The sequence below is a fragment of the Trachinotus anak genome, unplaced genomic scaffold (genome assembly GCF_046630095.1).
Source record: "Trachinotus anak isolate AG129_WGS33_773 ecotype Australia unplaced genomic scaffold, CSIRO_AGI_Tana_v1 ptg000013l, whole genome shotgun sequence".
NCBI lineage: Eukaryota > Metazoa > Chordata > Actinopteri > Carangiformes > Carangidae > Trachinotus > Trachinotus anak.
Window position 1 is genome coordinate 21,535,744 of NW_027273864.1, and position 17,939 is coordinate 21,553,682.

The following is a 17,939-nucleotide window of genomic DNA, read 5'->3' on the forward strand; positions in this document are numbered from 1 at the left end:
GTGTCAGCGAAAATAGTTGGCCCTATAATATCCTTCTACAAGCTGAGGTTGATTATGATAGTGAAATTGGCAGCGGAGCGTGGAATATCCCCCCGGTGATTTTCCAACTCCAACTCATTTCACGGGCCATCTCTGGGTCCCGATCTCTGGAACTGGGTTCACTTGGCTCTGGCCCCTGTGCTACTAATGTCTTGATTTCTGTTTCATAGCCTTTCACGTGTCAATGCAGCAACGTTGGAGAGACCTGTGAGGAGAGGAAGTGATGCAACCACAAAGACATGTAAGAGCGGCTTGAAAACACTAACACTGTGGTTTGCTGACCTCAAAGGAAGGAAAGAGACAAAGAGAGAGAGGGAGAGACAGAGACACACACAGGGAGGGGGTGGTGGTAGTGGGGGTGACTGTTTTGTAGGTGGTCAGGAGGTCTAAATGTCAGGTGGTGACAGTTTGGAGCATGAATGTCAAACTAGTATTGAGGACATTTTTGCATGCATGTGGTTTCGTTTCTCATGCATCTGTCCAAAGCATAAACATAACACTGTGCACAATGCAATACATTCAGTTTATAAAGTTATGAAAAAATTATAAATATTGGAATAAACATTAATCAGGATAATGGCAGGTGAAACAAAACCAGGCTACCACGTAATCTAAATTCTAACCTAAACAGTGACAATCTACTATTATTGCTACTGCCAAATATTTGATTTTAAGTAAATTAGATCAGTAGCTAAAAAAAACAGTCTTGGTAAATGGAGCTTTATCTGTAAGTCAAGGCCATTAGCAGCCCTAGTCTGAGTTGCCTTGGGCTCTGTAATTAACTCCGCTCAAGCGCAGCTAAACATTTTTGACTTTTTTCCTAGTCCAGAATTAACTGTCACAGCAGAGGGAGAAAGTAACCATCTTGTCACATTGAGTTTATCTGAGGACTGTGGAGCACTGTCCTGTTCTGTTTCTCTCTCTCTCTCTCCTGCTCTCTGCCTTTCTCCCTATGTCTCCCTCTCTCTCCCTCTCTCTCTCTCTCTCGCTCTCTCCCTCTGACACACATGCACACACTCTCCCAACCTGGATCTCATTTCAGTAATGTTTCATGATGAGCGAGATGATGGAAAGTGTGACTAGACCTAATGTTTTGAGCATTTGGGTGGCGCCGTCATCAGGTTACATTACACTGCTAATTGTTAGGCAAAATGCATTCCTCTCACTTGTATGTACGGAGCAGGGGTGTGGAGCTCAGATAGATGAGGTCACATGACACAAATCAAAATGTCTTACATAGGTTCTTAAGGAGAAGAAAATTATTGACATTATAATACAATATACTGAATACTTAAGATTATTCTGGCACTGGTGCACACACACACACACACACACACACACACACACCTACACACACATGCTGCACAGAGTCTGGGTGGAACAGCCGATTCACCTGATTGGTTTAGCTGAAAAACAGAAAAATGAGTTGGTTGATGTGAATGGAAAGGCCCAGGGTACCGTAAACATGTAGCATGCAGCATGACAACTCCCAAGCCATCCAGGAACTGCCTGGTTTCCAGTAAAGAATTATTTGTGGTCGCCACAAATGCAGTAAGCATTTGATGTGTCAGGAGTTACCACAGTGTCGCATTTGTCTGGGGGTATACCACACATAGATGAAGCTCAGTAAAATATTTATTGTTTGTGGGTTGATGGGTGTCAACTCATAATCAGAAACAAAACAAATACATATATAATGAACATAATTGTATGAATGTACATATTTTATATTTGTAAATTAAAATATCAGAAAACATACATAAATCTATTTTTTTCTATATCTATAGTCTACTGATATTCTGGGAGTAAAAAAACCTGTTTAAGTATTTGTGAGATTTAAACAGATTAAAAAAAAAAAAGGAAATTATCAACTCTCATAATATGGAGTCACAGAAAATGAACTGCACATTAATGACTCTAATTACAACTCTTTAAGTTAAATCATTAAATCCTCTCCCTGGCAGCAGTACAATATGCAGTGTGAAAACAATTTGCTGTCACCAAGATGGTGAAATGAAAGTAGCTAACAAGCTAGGAAGTTGACTGCAATTTCTACTCAAACAGCACAGTTGCAAGATTCCCAGACTACTTAAGAGCTTTTTAATGGTGGTAGAGTTGACCTTAGACATCGCCCACACACAAATTACTCATTTGGCAGATAATAGACCATTTCTGCTAAGTTTCATTTATTGAGAAGACAAAGTTTTCGATCATTCTGGACGGTTGCAATGAGTAGTTGGGAGGTTATGAAAGCCACATGATAATGTCTGACTAGCCCAAACGAAATACCGCCAAAGAAAAGTCTCAAGTCAATATGGTGCAAATTCCCCCTGATGAACACGCATTAACCAATCACTGTGCGTTAGCATTTCAGTCGTCCACAGACCATTACCCAGCGCTGTAATTATACCACATATTCCATATATTACTTTGACTGAAAGAATGCCAATTACAATCCTTTTACTCTGTCTCTCAATGTGCCGGCTGATGCCTCCATAAAAGTCTGTGATTAAATTACTCAGGGGAAAGCACTCGCATTTTATATGACAACCTCTGATGCATCGCTCAGCTTCGAATTCCCCAACCAGCAGCAAATCTTCTGAGAGGCTCTGACTGCGGACAGGTGGGTCCAGATGACTGAGAGACAAGTCCTTTCAGCTTTATGCTTTATGCTATTATTCTCTTTCCTTTCCTATTGATATAGATCTAACTTACCTGCCGTACATGTTGTATCATCTGACAGGAACATTAGGAGGAACGTTACTTCATCTTTGACCTATTGCTACCAGCATTCTGTTTTCTTTCTACTTAGCCGCCAAAATGTTAAGAAACACAACGCTTATCATCTTGTAAGAGTGCTGTGTAAGTACACCCATGAAGTAAGAGTGCTGTACCTGTGAATAGGGGCTCTCCAAACAAAATCATAACTAAACAGGGGTTATTCAAAACTTTTCGTTTGAAGTAGTTTTTAGCACAAGCTGTGGTACCCACCGCCAACTGCCCTTCTTTCAGTTGAAATACATTCAAAGGCTTAAAATGAATATACAGTAACTACCTACTCCCACATGTTCCACTGAGGCTGAAAATTCCCTCATCTGCTGCAGACCGTAGGTGTTGCTGCACTGATGAGCACTGGACACAGGCACCGTGAGAGAACCCTGTTCAAGGCACACAAACAGCAAAGTAGGAACTTTACATAACACTCAAATGCTAGTTTATTCAAGAACTTTATCCCCCTGTCGGTGTACAGGAGTCATTTTAGACATACGGTGTGAAATGCGGGGCTGCAGAAATTTCCTTCGTATTTCACAGCAGAGAAATTCAAAAGTTGTGCAAAGTCACGCTGGAATGTGAAATGTGAGTTCTGGGAAGACATGGGCTAGACAGACACAGAGGCTCTTCTGACAAGGAAGGAAACCTTAACCTGTCAATCACGTCACTCCTCTGTCAATAGCTGTTTAATCCTCTGCTGAAAGCTGGTAGGTGCTGGATCTAGAGCCAGACAGGGGGTTAAAGGTTATATGAATGACAACCCCCCCGCCCCCCCACAGCAAGAGCATTTTTCCATCGACGGTGCATAGTTGGCTGAAAGGTAAGGATTCTAATCATCTCATTGTTTTGTTTTTTTTTGTGAAACCAGACATCTGAGTTTTTAATATCAGGGCTGTAGCTGTGTGACAGTCACATACTGATGAAAGTGATACTGAGAGGAAATGCAAAATACCCGTTATCAACTTTTGCAGATGGCATAAAGTATCTGTGCTTGAGAGCAGATCTTTCATGCCTTACCAGCCATCCAAAAAAATTTCTTTTTTCTCTGTCTCTGTCTTTTTCAGACAGACAGAGAAAGACAGTTTAATCAATTGTGCGGGTATAAACAAATCATAATTAAATGAGCACAGTGTAGGCAATACACTCATTTTGAACAAAAATACATTTGAGCTTATATAAGCCTTATCATCTCCATGACAACGCCTCTACTGGTTACATGGAGATGTATTTGTGTATAACCACAGCAACGTCCTCCAATTGAATTAAGCTGCACCTGTGCACATTATGGATGAAAATAATAGAGTGAAAGCAACTGTTACAGTTTTGGGTTGTTTTCACAGCACTGGGCACGCATTTCCTCTCACAGATGACTGAAATGATTCATGATATCAGTGCAAGATTAATTAGCTGATAAGCAAAAGTGATGGCCAGATAACAAATACTACATCTCTGTAATCTCTGTTATCTTGTACATACATTTGTCATGTTGATGACAGTAAAAAGCTATGGATTTGTTTCTTCATTATAGACTTAAAAAAAAAACAACAACCATAAAGACAGTCTTAAAGCTGTACAAGAAACAGCAATAGCACGAACTCTGCTGGATATACAACGCATATGGAAAAAGCCTTATTGTGAGCTGTTTCCTATTTTGTTTACCGCTGGGATATAAACTAAACACTGAAGTTGTGGAAAGGACACCAGAGCTGAGATGGTTACAGAGAATATCAGATCAGAACCGGTAGTAACACTAAAGATGGGGTAAGGACAGGCTTCTTTCTGGTACACTGGCTGCTCTGTCAAATAATTGGAGAATGATATGCCAGCTCTGTCAATACATTTTCTCAGGGGATAAAAGTCCTGTGCCAATGAATATTTATGATTAATACAGCTATTTGTAATAAATATTGGATGTTACTTTATTCACCAAGCTGGTTACATGTTCAAGGGAGAGTCTGCAGTCTGTTTTTTATTTTAAAGTACAGACCTTAAATTTATTTATTTGATCAACATCAAGTCTGACTTACGGTAATTCTTTTTCCAATTAAATTAATTTCATTTAAACAATTTATTGCATCAAATTATCCTGTAATGAGTCAGTCAAAAACTGGGTGCGTTTATATAGGGTATCTGTTTCTCATGACTGAGTGCTACCAAATTCTCGTGAATAAAGATGGAAGACAGGATTTAGTCATTCAGGTCTGGAAACAACTGTAAAACTGTGAACGGTATTTTATAACAAATTTAATGACAGAAATTTCAAATGAGAAAAAGATGAATTAAAAAGAGTTAATGTAATAACTTTCTGGTAATGTAAAAACTATAAAAAGGCAAAAGATTTTTATGATTTTTTTTTCAGAAGAAATGCAGGCGTGTTTGCAGTTGAACCTCTGCTGCGGAGACATTTGAAATAGCTGTGAAGCACTGAAAAAGTTCAAGTCTTTAAGTATATAAACGTAATATTACATTTACATTTAATCACTTGGCAGATGCTTTTGCCCAAAGTGATGCACAATTGATGAACAATCAAGCTTCAGCAGATGAAGAAAAAGTCGCTGAGAAAAGGTGACACATGTGCCTAATACGCACATGCATGAGATAATACACTTCATGGAAAAAGAGCTAAAGTAGGATGGAGATAGAGACAGTGAGAGAAAGGGCATATATGGTGAGTAAGTACTCTCGGAAGACATATGTTTTATGTGATTCAGCTGACTGAATCAAGTTTGGAGCCACCCAGAGAATTTCAAAGAGACAGGGTTGCACCTGTGGAAGATCAACATTAAGCTCCTGTATGAAGTACAACAAACTAAATAAACTATCAAACACGCGCGCACACACACACACACACACACACACAGTCTACAAGAGTACAAGAAAGAAAAAGGAAAATGCAAAACAGTTAGCCCAACTGTAATTCAACTGTTAAAAAGTTGTATTCGCTAACTGACTAACTGTTTCATGGAAACCAGCTGCTATCGACAGTTAGAGGCCCTATGGAAAAAACTGTTAATAATCACTTTTGAAAAATAAATAACTACCCTTTTATGATGCTATGGTAAAGGTGTGGTTAGGAGGACCTACTGGCTTCTCATAGTTTGTTTCATTTGGTCGCCTGTCAATAATATTGTATCATATCATGCTTCAGCATTATGGTTGCCTGCCAGAAGATTAAAATTGACTTGATGCCAGTTTTAAGACACATTTTTACAACACGCTTTTTACACCTTGGTTGTTTTCAACAATATTTGATGAAGGATTTTAGTCTCGGACATCTAGATGAAGGATTTTAGTCCCAGACATCTGGATCTTAAATTATCAGAGAAAAAAGCCAGGCAAATGTTGGGCAGCTTCCATCCACTTCGTGAAGTCCTGTGTCCCCTGAAGAGTGTCAGCAAATCATTGATTTTTAAAGTGAAACTGTTTTATTCATTGTTTATACCAGTTTTAATCCCCTGGTCCATTTGTTTTGGAGAGGAGGACACCTCTGCGGATAATTCGGCTGCCAGTAAAAACCTCCTGAATGTCACGTTCATAAGTTATCAAAGAAACAACTTAAACAAAGGTTAGCATTTTCATGTCTGCTTTATTCTTTAACAGTAATAGCCTAATCAACCTGGTCTGTTTGTTTTGAATAATTTGGCTACCAGTAAACACCTCTTTAATGACTAACACTGGAGGAATCCAAACCAAGAGAATTTTATGGCAACACTATTTTATGATGTTACCCAACAGCATCTTTTCTTTTTGTTTAGATTGAGAGAGCCCATAGCGGCAGAGGTTTCATACAATTACATTTCTTACGTACTATTACGTTACTACATGGCAATTTCATAGCAATTTTTCAAGTCAAAAACGAGTTTAGTGTTCCTGTATAGCATCTCTGTCTGTTTAACTGAGCAGCCTAACTTTGATTAAAATATCACAACTTTATGAGTTCATTACTCACTGCAATTATGATGATTACCTATACAGATTTAGGTGTCAGAGGTCTCTTACAATCCAAGTGTAAGAATTGTATAGATAAAATACTTAAACCTACACAGACTCAGTATATACTGTACACTTACAAATCTATATAATCTTACATTTAATGTGCATTCCAAACCAGTGTCTTGTGCATTTTCATATTAGCACACAAACATTATCATTTCATAATCAAAACCTTAAAAGACATAAAAGTAAGGTAGAGTATTGTTAATGTGACATTTGGACGAAATTATAACACCATTACACAAATTGTGCTTTTTGCAATAGCTGTATAATCTGCTGGAATTAAACTAATGATGAACACACAGCTGTCATATATAAAGCCCTATGTATTCATCATAATTCAGACCATACTGTAGCAAAAGTAAGAAAATATTAATATGATGCAGACAGAATCTTAAGCAGACTACGTCCAAAGTGTTACCATTAACCTGTGGTAACTGTCCCATGCTGTGACTGCTGCTGGATAAGTGGAAAGCAGCAGGACAGTGGACTTTTATCTGACATTTTACTGCACATATAGTGGGCCTGCACCTAGCAATTATTTTCATTATTATAATTGTGAAAAATGCCTATTATAATTAGGATTTGTTGATGGAGTAATCAATAACATGATGCGGTTATATAACTGAGGTATGCTGGTGAATGTGATAATAGAGGAAATGGAAACATTTATGACAGAGGAGGAGGAGGGTGACCGAGGCAGATGGAATTTAAGATCAAAGAGGAGGACTAAATGCTTTGTCTTTTAACACAAACAGAAATTTTAATTCATGATCTCAGAGGGGGGGACAATGGGATACATAGAGGTGTGTGGCTGATGCAGTAATAGAACCACGCAAGATAAAAGCAAAACCATGTAATGCACTGTGACACAGGGCTCACATCAAGAGCAGAGAAAAGAAATGGTAAAAATGTTCTTCTGATAAAAAAGCCATGTTTTGTATGAAATATTAATGACTCCATGAAAGGCTTTACTTATAACAGCAGCTATTCTGAATTTATAAAGGGGCACAGTTACACAGAATAGTGATAAATAACTTCTTCTCACAGCCACACCTCTTTCTCTTTAATAGATGGGTGCACAACAGAGGCAGTCGCATCTGTCTTTGTCTCTCTCCCTCTCTCTCTCTCTCTCTCACATACACACTGAACAGAAAAACTGTGTGTGTGCGTGCGCCTGTGCATGTGCGTGCTCAGTGTTTGTGCAGCTCTGACTTATTTTTCACTTTTCCCTTCAACTTCCTGTGAGTCACTGGTGGAGGAAATACTTTACAGCTGTACCTTTATTTTTATGTGAAAACATGGCTTAATGCACACGGAGAACAAAAGCAGGAATCTGGTACAATGTTTTGCTTCACTTGTAAATTCCTGTGCACCTACTTAATTTGCTTTGCTACTCAATGGTAAAAGTGCAGTTATAGAGCTGTTACATAACCTTTGCTTATTTAAGTATGTCATGAGCTTAGAGTGGCTTATGTAACTTTACAAGATGGTATAAATCTGTAGATCCTCTCCTCTTTTCACTTATCTCAAATCCAAGATATATCTTTTGTGTTGATCTCCGAGGATCTGGGAGAAAGCATCCTTGATTATCGTGCTTGAGATTAGTTTCTCTAAAGTGGATAGTTCTTTTCAACCACAAATTAATGTTATCCACTGCAGTGGTAGCTGTAAATGTTTCCTGTCACAAGTGAGATTCAGGGAGAAAAGACATGAAGATATTTCAGATATTCATAATTAATGTTTTCCAAGTCACCACAAAAGGAATGAAAAGTCCTTTGATGACAGTAGAGCTTGATGGCTGCTTGTTCACTTGTCATTCACAGAACTACAGGGAGAGATTAAGTGTCTGGAGAATTTGCCCTAATAATTTGTGAAAATGTTCCCTAGGAGTAAACTATGATACAGTCAAGATAAACTTGTCATTGTGAGTGTTTCTGGATGAGTGGTTGGAATGTTGCCCTGGCATTACATAACCCGAAGGAATTCACTCAGAGGACTGTTTACCTCTCCATTGTGATTTATGGACTAAAATCATTTCTCAGGGAGGGACGTGTTTACAGATATAAAACGGTGATTAGAAAATTCAGATTTTAAAACATGGATTCTTTTTTTTCTTTTTTCCTGACCAGCAACAAAACGAATTCAAGACAGAGTTGGTGGTTGGTATTAGATACATTTGATAGGACTTGTAAAACAGTAAATGCCAAATAGGTACTTGAGATTAGTGGTTAGGTTTGGTGTACATAAGGAGGAAGGAGTTTGATTCTTCTGTTTAGATGCTATAATGTGATTCGTTGATAGAGGAAAGAGACTTGTGAAAGGGGAAGGACTAGGAGGTGTGGTTAACAGGGCGTAAAACTCACGTCACACCACTAAAAGTGAGGAGCTGCACTGGAAAGAACTGTTCGTATCAACATCCTGTTTATAATTCTGAGTTGTTGTTTTTTTACATTCTACAGTAAGGATATCAAGGCATTGGCAAACTTGTGGCAACATGGCTGTAAAGCAACAGTTTAATCAATATGGAATAACCATCCTGTCCACATAGCATGGAAAGCAAAATTGTTGCCGTCAATCTGCTATTTGAGAAGAACTGAATGAATATGAATATTAAATTAAATTAAAGCAACAGTTTGTTAACACAGTACCTGCAACAACTTTATAAAACAATAATATCTCATTGCCTGAAGTTCCTCTGCCCCCAGTGGCCAAAAAAAGCAATTCATGTAACTTTAAAGCTCCATCAATGAATATTTTTACATTAACATTGAATTTAAATTCAGTTCTTCAAATACAAAAATAAAACACATAGTGCTGTGATGATAATACATGATATTTTCACAACCACAAGCTGCTGTACATACGGACACTCCACCACACCCTCACAGCATGTTCTTACATGAAATCTTACTAGTGATAGTATGACTAATAATGTTCTAATTTACAAATAAGTATATATTTAGAGTTTAGAGTATGTTTAGTTTTGTCATGATGTGATTTCCATAATTAAAATCATTTCTAGTATCCTGGTCATATTTACCAGCTTTCAGGGTGGTTCATGTGTGGTGAACTCTACAATATATAGCTGTAACTGTGAACATGAATGTGCTATACAGGAAGTTGATTTTTAGCAAAACTAACGCTCGTTGAACTAATGGTAGTTCTTGTGCTGGGGCACCATATAAATAAATCACTAAGATCGATTGATTAGATCTTTCTTCACACTGTATGTCTCATTTTTTTTCCTCCACATATTTCAGCCTTGTTTGGCTCTCTGCCTGCCCCACAGGTCGACTAGCCACCAGGAGAACTCCAGGCTCTCCAGATGGCCAGTCGGCTTCCCATTACCCAGCCCTTTTGAACATCAGTGCAGGCTAAATTTTGAGGCATCTAAGTTGCTTGGCATTCAGCATTATTGGTAAATCAAATTTATGTTGTACAATGCAGTGAGAGGTGATTCTGTAATTATGGAATTTTAGTATGTTTAACTTCAGATTAACTGGCCACAAATGTACTTTCCACAACTCCTTTTACAATTGTCTATTAACTCTTATTTCCAAATCAAGTCCTGCACTTCATTGTAAATATGTGCAAAGGATACTGTAAGGCAGGAAGTCACTGAGTTCTTTGCTTCCTGTAGTGGTGGAAACTATGTAACAATCATCAAAGCTAAATACCAATTCAGGAGCTGGATCCTCTGCCATCAGCAATTCTATGTTCTATAATATGTCATAACGGGCAATAAGGCCTGCCTTGTTTCAAAGTCTGTCTCCACACATGAACAAAAAAAAAAAAAAAAAAAAAAGCTTGCTTTCTTTTGCTCAAATTTGGACCAACAACTGATATATGCTTTGTAGCCCTCATCATCCCATATAATGCACTGTGGACCAGTCAGATGTTTGATGGCTTGTTCAAATGATCCTCATCATGTGACTATGTTGCATTCACGAGGTATTTGGTTCAGATGGCTATCGTACATCACATGAACTGAACCAGTAAAAACGCTGCTGCAGGAGGGAAGTAAAGGCAACCAAGCATAAACACCATTGTTCGAAAAGGCAGCCTGCACATCACATGACCACATCATCACAGACCATTATATACATACAGCACATTTATCTGGTGCAGTATTTTCCAGTTGCATTTAATGTGACTGTGAAACATCACAACTTCTACTGTAAACATGAAACATGCCTCACTCTGGTATTTACACTTTGTTGGCTTTTTGACGGCTGTGAATTGCTGCGCCATAAACATGAAAATATTGGACTTTATAATTTGACAAGAGTCACCTGAACACATCGTTATTTTTCGGGTCTATGTCATGTTAACCATCTTATTTGGGGAGGAGGTGCAGGTTTAACCTGACCTCCAGGTCTTCTGAGGTGGATCCAGACCCTGCACTGGGACACAGCTCCACAGTGACTGAGGAGAGACTGGACTCCTTTGCTGTTGTTTGGAGCTGTAGCTATAGCTATAAATGTTTTGTGTCATGTGGTGGTACACTGTAATCAGTGCACGTGGTTGGACTTCCATGTGCCTACGTAATTGAAGTTGAAACACTTCTCACAATGACTGCACAGCCATGCAGAGGAAATAAATACTTGGAAAAAAGACACATTGTGGATGTTTCTTTCCAAGTTCATTAGTATATTTAATTGATTGTTAATTGGATATTAATGTTATGTGAATGATGAAAGCACATTGCACATTTTCACTCTACAGTTAGAGTCATTAATTGATAAGAATATAAGTTTGTCAAGAGGATACTAATATGAAATGACTGATGAAAGCCATTTGGCATATTATATTTCAGAGTGTGCTGCGGGCAGATGTGGACCGAACCTTTCTCTGTAATTCAAATAGCAGGACTGTGCTGCAGTGTGTCAGTATTGGTACAAACACACCATTTTTCAAAACATTTTCTCTCTTTTCAAACATGTAAATGTTTTAATAAACTTAATGGATTTGGAATAGATTCGTGCTCTGGGATATGAGTTTGAAAGCAGTGCTTTTTTACAGATAAGACCAAGCCTAAATAAAATTAAAGACCATGCCATTTTTAAGATCAAACTTAATTTAAAAGCAATCTAATCAAAAAATACCAATGTTAAACTCAATCCAAGTCGGTAGGCCATCTTTTTTCCCACTGACAGAAATGCATACAGTGTCTGTCTTTTGTATGTAATATTAAAAGCAATGCTGAATATGTGATGATAGTCAAATTGACTGTGTAGGCAATAATGTTGTTTTGTTACTGAATGCTTTCAGCAATGGGCAGAGTGATTGGCAGCTAAATAGTTTTTTCCACTTTCAAAAGACATTTGAATGATAAAACAGAGCCTTAATTATCGTGAATAGACATCATTTGCATTGCTGCTATTCAAGATATCCCTCTATTTAGTTAACAAATGACTAAACATTACATTAAATTATGGTATTTTTGAGTCAGGAAGGAGAACAGATGTTAACGCCAGCTTTAAATAGTGCAAGATTAATAAGGTTTATAAAAATGGCCAACATGCTGCAGAGCAATGTGTCTCAAATTCAAGAGCAGCAGAAGGATATCAGTGAGAGATTGAACCATGTATCTTTTCTTCCCTATTGCCTCGACACCCGTTAACATTCAAATGACCTCTGAAGGCAGCATGGGGACCTGTCTGATAGATATTACAGTATTTTGTCTGTGTCTGCTATGTGCAAGACTTCAGTGCCACCCTCCCCCACCATGCAAGATGACCTTTCATATTTAATATACCATGTTGGCTAAAGGTCACTACTGTTTTGGCTCCTCTCCACTGGTTTTGTTGTGTGATTGGAAATGCCCACAGAGTCTCCGATATATAAATATTTCCATGTTGCTGTCAAAAACATGCAAAGGGCAAGCAACCATGGTACATTTTCGGTAGTGATTTTTGAGATTTCTAATCACGTCAGGCTGATTAGCTTATGCCGGAGCATGCAGAGCTATAATGTTATGAGTCTCTCCTCTCATTAATTTCCATTACTTCTTTTCAGCCATGATCAGCTTTGTGTTCTCAAGACCCGAAGTCTTACACAGGGAAAAGCTTGAAATCAGTGTAAGACCTTAAGTATCATATGTCATGAATTGAAAAATAAGATACTTTGTTATCAGGGAAAACATCACCTGTTCAAAGCACTAAATTATCCAGATATGAATATATATTTTCTCTTTCCAACACAGATTTAATGTCACTAGCATGTCCCTTTTTTTTTTCTCAGACGTTACTTTCAATGCAATAGCAATGGATTTTCTTACATTAGATTTCCTAATCATATAAAGTGCCTGCTACCAGCTCCCTGTGACAGGTGCAGAAACCTAAACAGCCTCTTTGAAAACTGAATACCTCATTGCTAAAACCATGCACATTATTTCATTACAGGGGGCTCTTATAGCGGTGGGTAAGACATGCCTCCACTCCTCTATGCTGAGTATACTGTTGAAACGGTTTCGACCTTCAACAAATTTTACTCATCAACTGGAATTTCAGACTTTTGTTTCATCACTCTGTCTTTCATTCTGTCATCATCTCTCTCTGTGGTGGTTCTGTCTTAAGACTTGGGAATGTGAAAGGCTCCAGTTAAGCTTCAAATGGCCCTCCTCCTCTTCCCAATGAGATGGAAACATTAATCAATTAGGTTGGCCCTTAAAGGATCTGAAGGAGATGAAGCTCCCCTCTCTCTGAAAATGAAATGCCACAGACTTTTAAATCCAGTCAAAGGGCATTTTTCCCAATCTTGCTCTCTTTTTTTCTCCCCCCCCCCCTTTTCATTCCCCACTCCCTGTTTCATTCATCTTCCCTCCCATCCCCCCCTCATTTCTCATGTGCAACACAAGTAGAAAGTCGGGGGAATGAGAGGATGGTGGAGAGGAGGTTTTATTCTGGAGTGGAATAGGAGGATGAGAGGATGATGGGGCTGTGAAAATATGAGCAGAAATAATATTTTCAGAGAGCAAATCCAAAGGGTTAAAACTAAATTTTGTCATTGTTTTGCATCAGACAGAGAGCAGTAGATTTACACTGGTACCTCCCATCTTTGTTATAATTTCATGTAAAAGAAAAAAAAAAAAAAAAGATAATTGCATTTATTTGGCTTTGTTTCAGAACACACCAGATGTTTATTATATATGACAGGGAAATGGTGAAACAAATAATAAGTAATTTAATGAAATATCATACATCGGAATATGAATAGTAAATATTGTATGTGGTTGGTTTGCATCTGGGGGAAATGCAACAGCAGCTAATTACAAGTATGGAAGAGGGTCACTCAGAGGGTGGAGCGTAGTCCATGAATGGCAGTTGTTTCAATGGCCGATTGTCCAAAGGAACAAGAGACAACATAGTTTCATTATTGAAGGTCAGTGGCTAGAAAAGGTTAGCAAAGGTTCACCATTGAACGGCCCTTTGTGGTGCGCCTGCCACGGCCTCACACAGAATTGATTCACATAAGCTTTGATACAAAACTCAACTGTGCCTTCGTAAAGAGAAGTGCAAATTCTGCAAAGCGCTCTTTGGCGCGTAACTGTTTTTATTCTGGAACATTTTAGTTTATTTGCACATTTTAATTCAGTTAATGCAATGCCAGGGAAATGTTTCTGAGTCTAGTTTTTTGTCATATGAGATGTCTACAGGTCCCTTAAGTTAGCTACAGGTTTGCATGTACAGTGTAGTGAATCTTTACTTGCGATAGAAAGGCCCTCCTGCTGAAGGAACGTACAGATACATGATCTCATAGCGGAGCGAATAAAATTTACTAGGGGTCAGAAGCACTCTGCATTAAAATATCCCTAGACAACAATGGTGTCCCTTGTAAGGCAGTGGTCAATGTGTCAGATTTGAGCGATATGAAGCTACTTACTGTGTCTAGAAAGTCTGGATGGTGCATCTGGACCCATTATAAGTCTTGCCAGCACAGAACTGTGTCCCAACAAACACTGTCATATCATTATTTCCATTGTTTGTCTCCACAGCTCTTTCTTAGACTCCCATGTAAATTCATTTTCTTGTCTTCCATTTGTGATCATAGTAGTTTTGCACAGAATAGTAGAAAACAGTTGATGTGCACGCTTGAGAAGAAACAACCAAACTTACTGAGCTGAATGTTTTTTTCACTCAACATATTCTAATAGCTGGACACGAGCAGAAATGTAGGAGGTAATAATTGTGAAATTGAAAAGTTAAGCACCTGAGTAGCACTCCGATTTAGCTCAAATTGGAATAAAGTGAAGTTCATTGTGTGAGAACCAGAGTCAAAGTCCTTCATAAATGTATTTACAAAACATTTTTACGAGCTGCTCTATCAAAAATGATTCACATAACACAAATGACACAAATCAAAGCAGCGGTGAGTGTTTTCAGCATAATCAGTTTCCATGGGTTCGATTTTTTCCAGAATTTGCTGCTTCTGTGTAAGACTGTGAAAAGGGTGCTTTGTGGTCATTAATGAGTCATCCCTCCGCTTAATGGACCTATTGAACTATTTCCTGTTTACCCTTGCTTTTCTGTTTGCTTTTCTCAGGACAACCTTATATGGAATTTCTAGCTGTAGACCAAGGCAATGTTGTTACAACATTTACATTAGTGCTAAATTAAATCAGACAGAAAGGTAGCAACATTTAGGACCTCAAATTTGGGTTAAACAGGAAAAAACATGCTGTGAAAAACAACCTTGTACTTCTCAGATGTCAGAAACGAAAGTACTTCACCTATAAAACTTCTGGCAGTAATTTTCTAAACCTGAAAGCTTTGACCTGTTTTACAGAAGAATAAGCATTAATATTTTACACAAAATGACCAACAATGAAAGTCCTGTGGTGCTGACGAAACTGCACCTTGACAGCTTCACTTCCCATAACTAGTGGGGAACTGAAGGTCTTATTATAGTGACATTAAATAACACTTGCATAACTCTGCTTATTTGTTACAGATGAGAGAATTGGCTAATGTGTGTTCCTTCATGTGGAGGAGGGGGAGAGCATCACTTTTAAGGACATTATGCATTGGAAGCTTTTTGCCTTACATTCAATGCTGTTCTAGTCAGGGTTATGGTTGGGGTTTGGGGTTAGTCAGTAGAGAAATAACGTGACCTGTGAAAAGCAAAAAATGTGTTGTGATAACACATGAAGTACCTTAAGAAATTTGTGCATTATGCTGCTGAGATACACAGTATCCAAAGGTTGTTTGTTGAAGGATACATCTCTTATTTTTTCTTATTATTTTCTAAATAAAAATTTTGTAATTTTGTAAATTCTTTTTTTTTTACCTGAAAGCAGCATAGTCATAAGAAATATGTTTACATCGGCTTTACAAACTCATTCACTACCATTCACTTCATCAGATACATTTAATTAGTCACATTTAAAGGTTCTTGCTTTTTGTCAAAAATTTATTTTCATTATGCTATTGTGATTACTGACAAGCTATTAACATTTTGTGTGGACTCATTTTTATTTCTGTTGTGCATTAAGTGAATTGAAAGGTCAGGGGATCATCAACATTGCCAGGGTTCATCCTCTTGGGACCATGAACGTGTCTACAAAATGTTATCTCAGTTGTCTAGTAGTTATTTCAGTCTGGAGCAAATTGGTTGGCTGAACAACACTGCCATCCCTAGAGCCAAGCCAATGACGTGGTTAAAAATAATTCTCATGAAATCTCATAAGTAATTCTCAAACTTGGTTCTTTAAATTCCAGAGAGCAGGACCAGTTAAGTTATGTGGTCAGTTACTTTCTGTCCTGGAGGTGGAACCTTTTTATACTGAATAGTCCAGGTTTTCCATTATTTCTTTTAATGATCATTTTGACATATTTTGAGCAATAAAACAGAATTACACCTAAAACCGCCCAGGTTACAGATAAGAACCTTACAATAAGTGTACTGACAACCACATTAAATTATCCATTAAATGCTATACATATATGTATAAACTGTATATTACATATAAATATGTTGCTTGTGTTTTTTTATATTTACAGTGTTGCATATTGAAGAAACTTACAACCACTGTTTGACTGTAAGAGCACAATGAGACAGGAGAGGGTTCTACTCATTCTTTCTGGTTCTTTTAGTTCTACATTGTCCTCTAGTAAATATAATGTTCAGCCAATATTTTCTATGATAATAACTTTATATCAGTCACAACCAATTTTCAGCCAACATAACAATCGCAGGATAAAATTGTTTGCCTTTTTTTTTTTTAACCAAGAAAACAGGTACTTGTTAATTATATAAAGTGATGTAAAACAAACAAGTGAAGGCAGAGAATGAACAAAAACCCCAGTCACACTGTGTCTTGTGATAAAAGGAAGAAATATTTCTTTGGTGTTGTTTATCATTCACTGGTCCAAATCAGTGCATATTTCCATGGGGAAGAAGAGTTTAAGAAAAACTCACTAAACTAAATTCAAGAGGAGAGATCTAAGGGGCAGAGTAAAAATTGAAGAAAATGTCTCTTTCTTTGTCCTGTGCCACTCATCAGTAAATGTTTTGTTTTCAAGTGAAATTCTGCATCAATTAAAAAAAAAGAAACTGACATCTGCAAAAGCATAAAGCGTAACTGAACATTACCGAGTTCCTTTTCCTGAAAAAACAAAAACAAAAACATTTTCAAGAGCTGAGAGTAGGTTATTTCTTGAAGTTATCTTGCTACAGAAGGTAAATTAGTACAATCAGACATTGTTATAAAACCAGTACTGCTGACATCCTCTAAGTACCAGCAGGGTCGCAACTCTTAATGGAAAATATTGTTTTATATTTTCCACTCATTTCCTGGTTCTAGCTGGAGCTCTTACCAAGGCAATAAAAAGTGTTTGTTCCGCTAATTGCTCAGAGTGGATGAATGTATTTTAAGATGCTAGACGATATGATTTGCATCCTACGCCGGAAAGAAGTTATTCTCAAATGTTAGGTTGCGTGACTTTACCTTAACTTCTGTCCCTGTGTCATCTCCCCTCTATTTACATGTTACACCAGTCTCAGTCCCTTCTTTGTTCACCCCTCCACCCTGCAACTAATTCCACCCTCTGTCTCAGTCTTTACCAACATCCTTCTCTCACTTCCACCTCTTTCTTTTTTTTTTTCCACTTACCCAATTTCTCCTACACATT

At 37.8% G+C, this 17,939-nt stretch overlaps 1 protein-coding gene across 1 annotated transcript in view; it reads left to right on the forward strand.

Moving 5' to 3' along the window:
- The first annotated feature begins 3,373 nt into the window (after positions 1-3,373).
- Positions 3,374-17,939, forward strand: part of tox2 (TOX high mobility group box family member 2) — a 108,573-nt gene continuing 94,007 nt past the window's right edge. The window contains exon 1 of the mRNA XM_071493803.1: positions 3,374-3,631. The gene's annotated coding sequence lies outside the window, so the exon portion shown is untranslated. The remainder of the gene's footprint in view (positions 3,632-17,939) is intronic.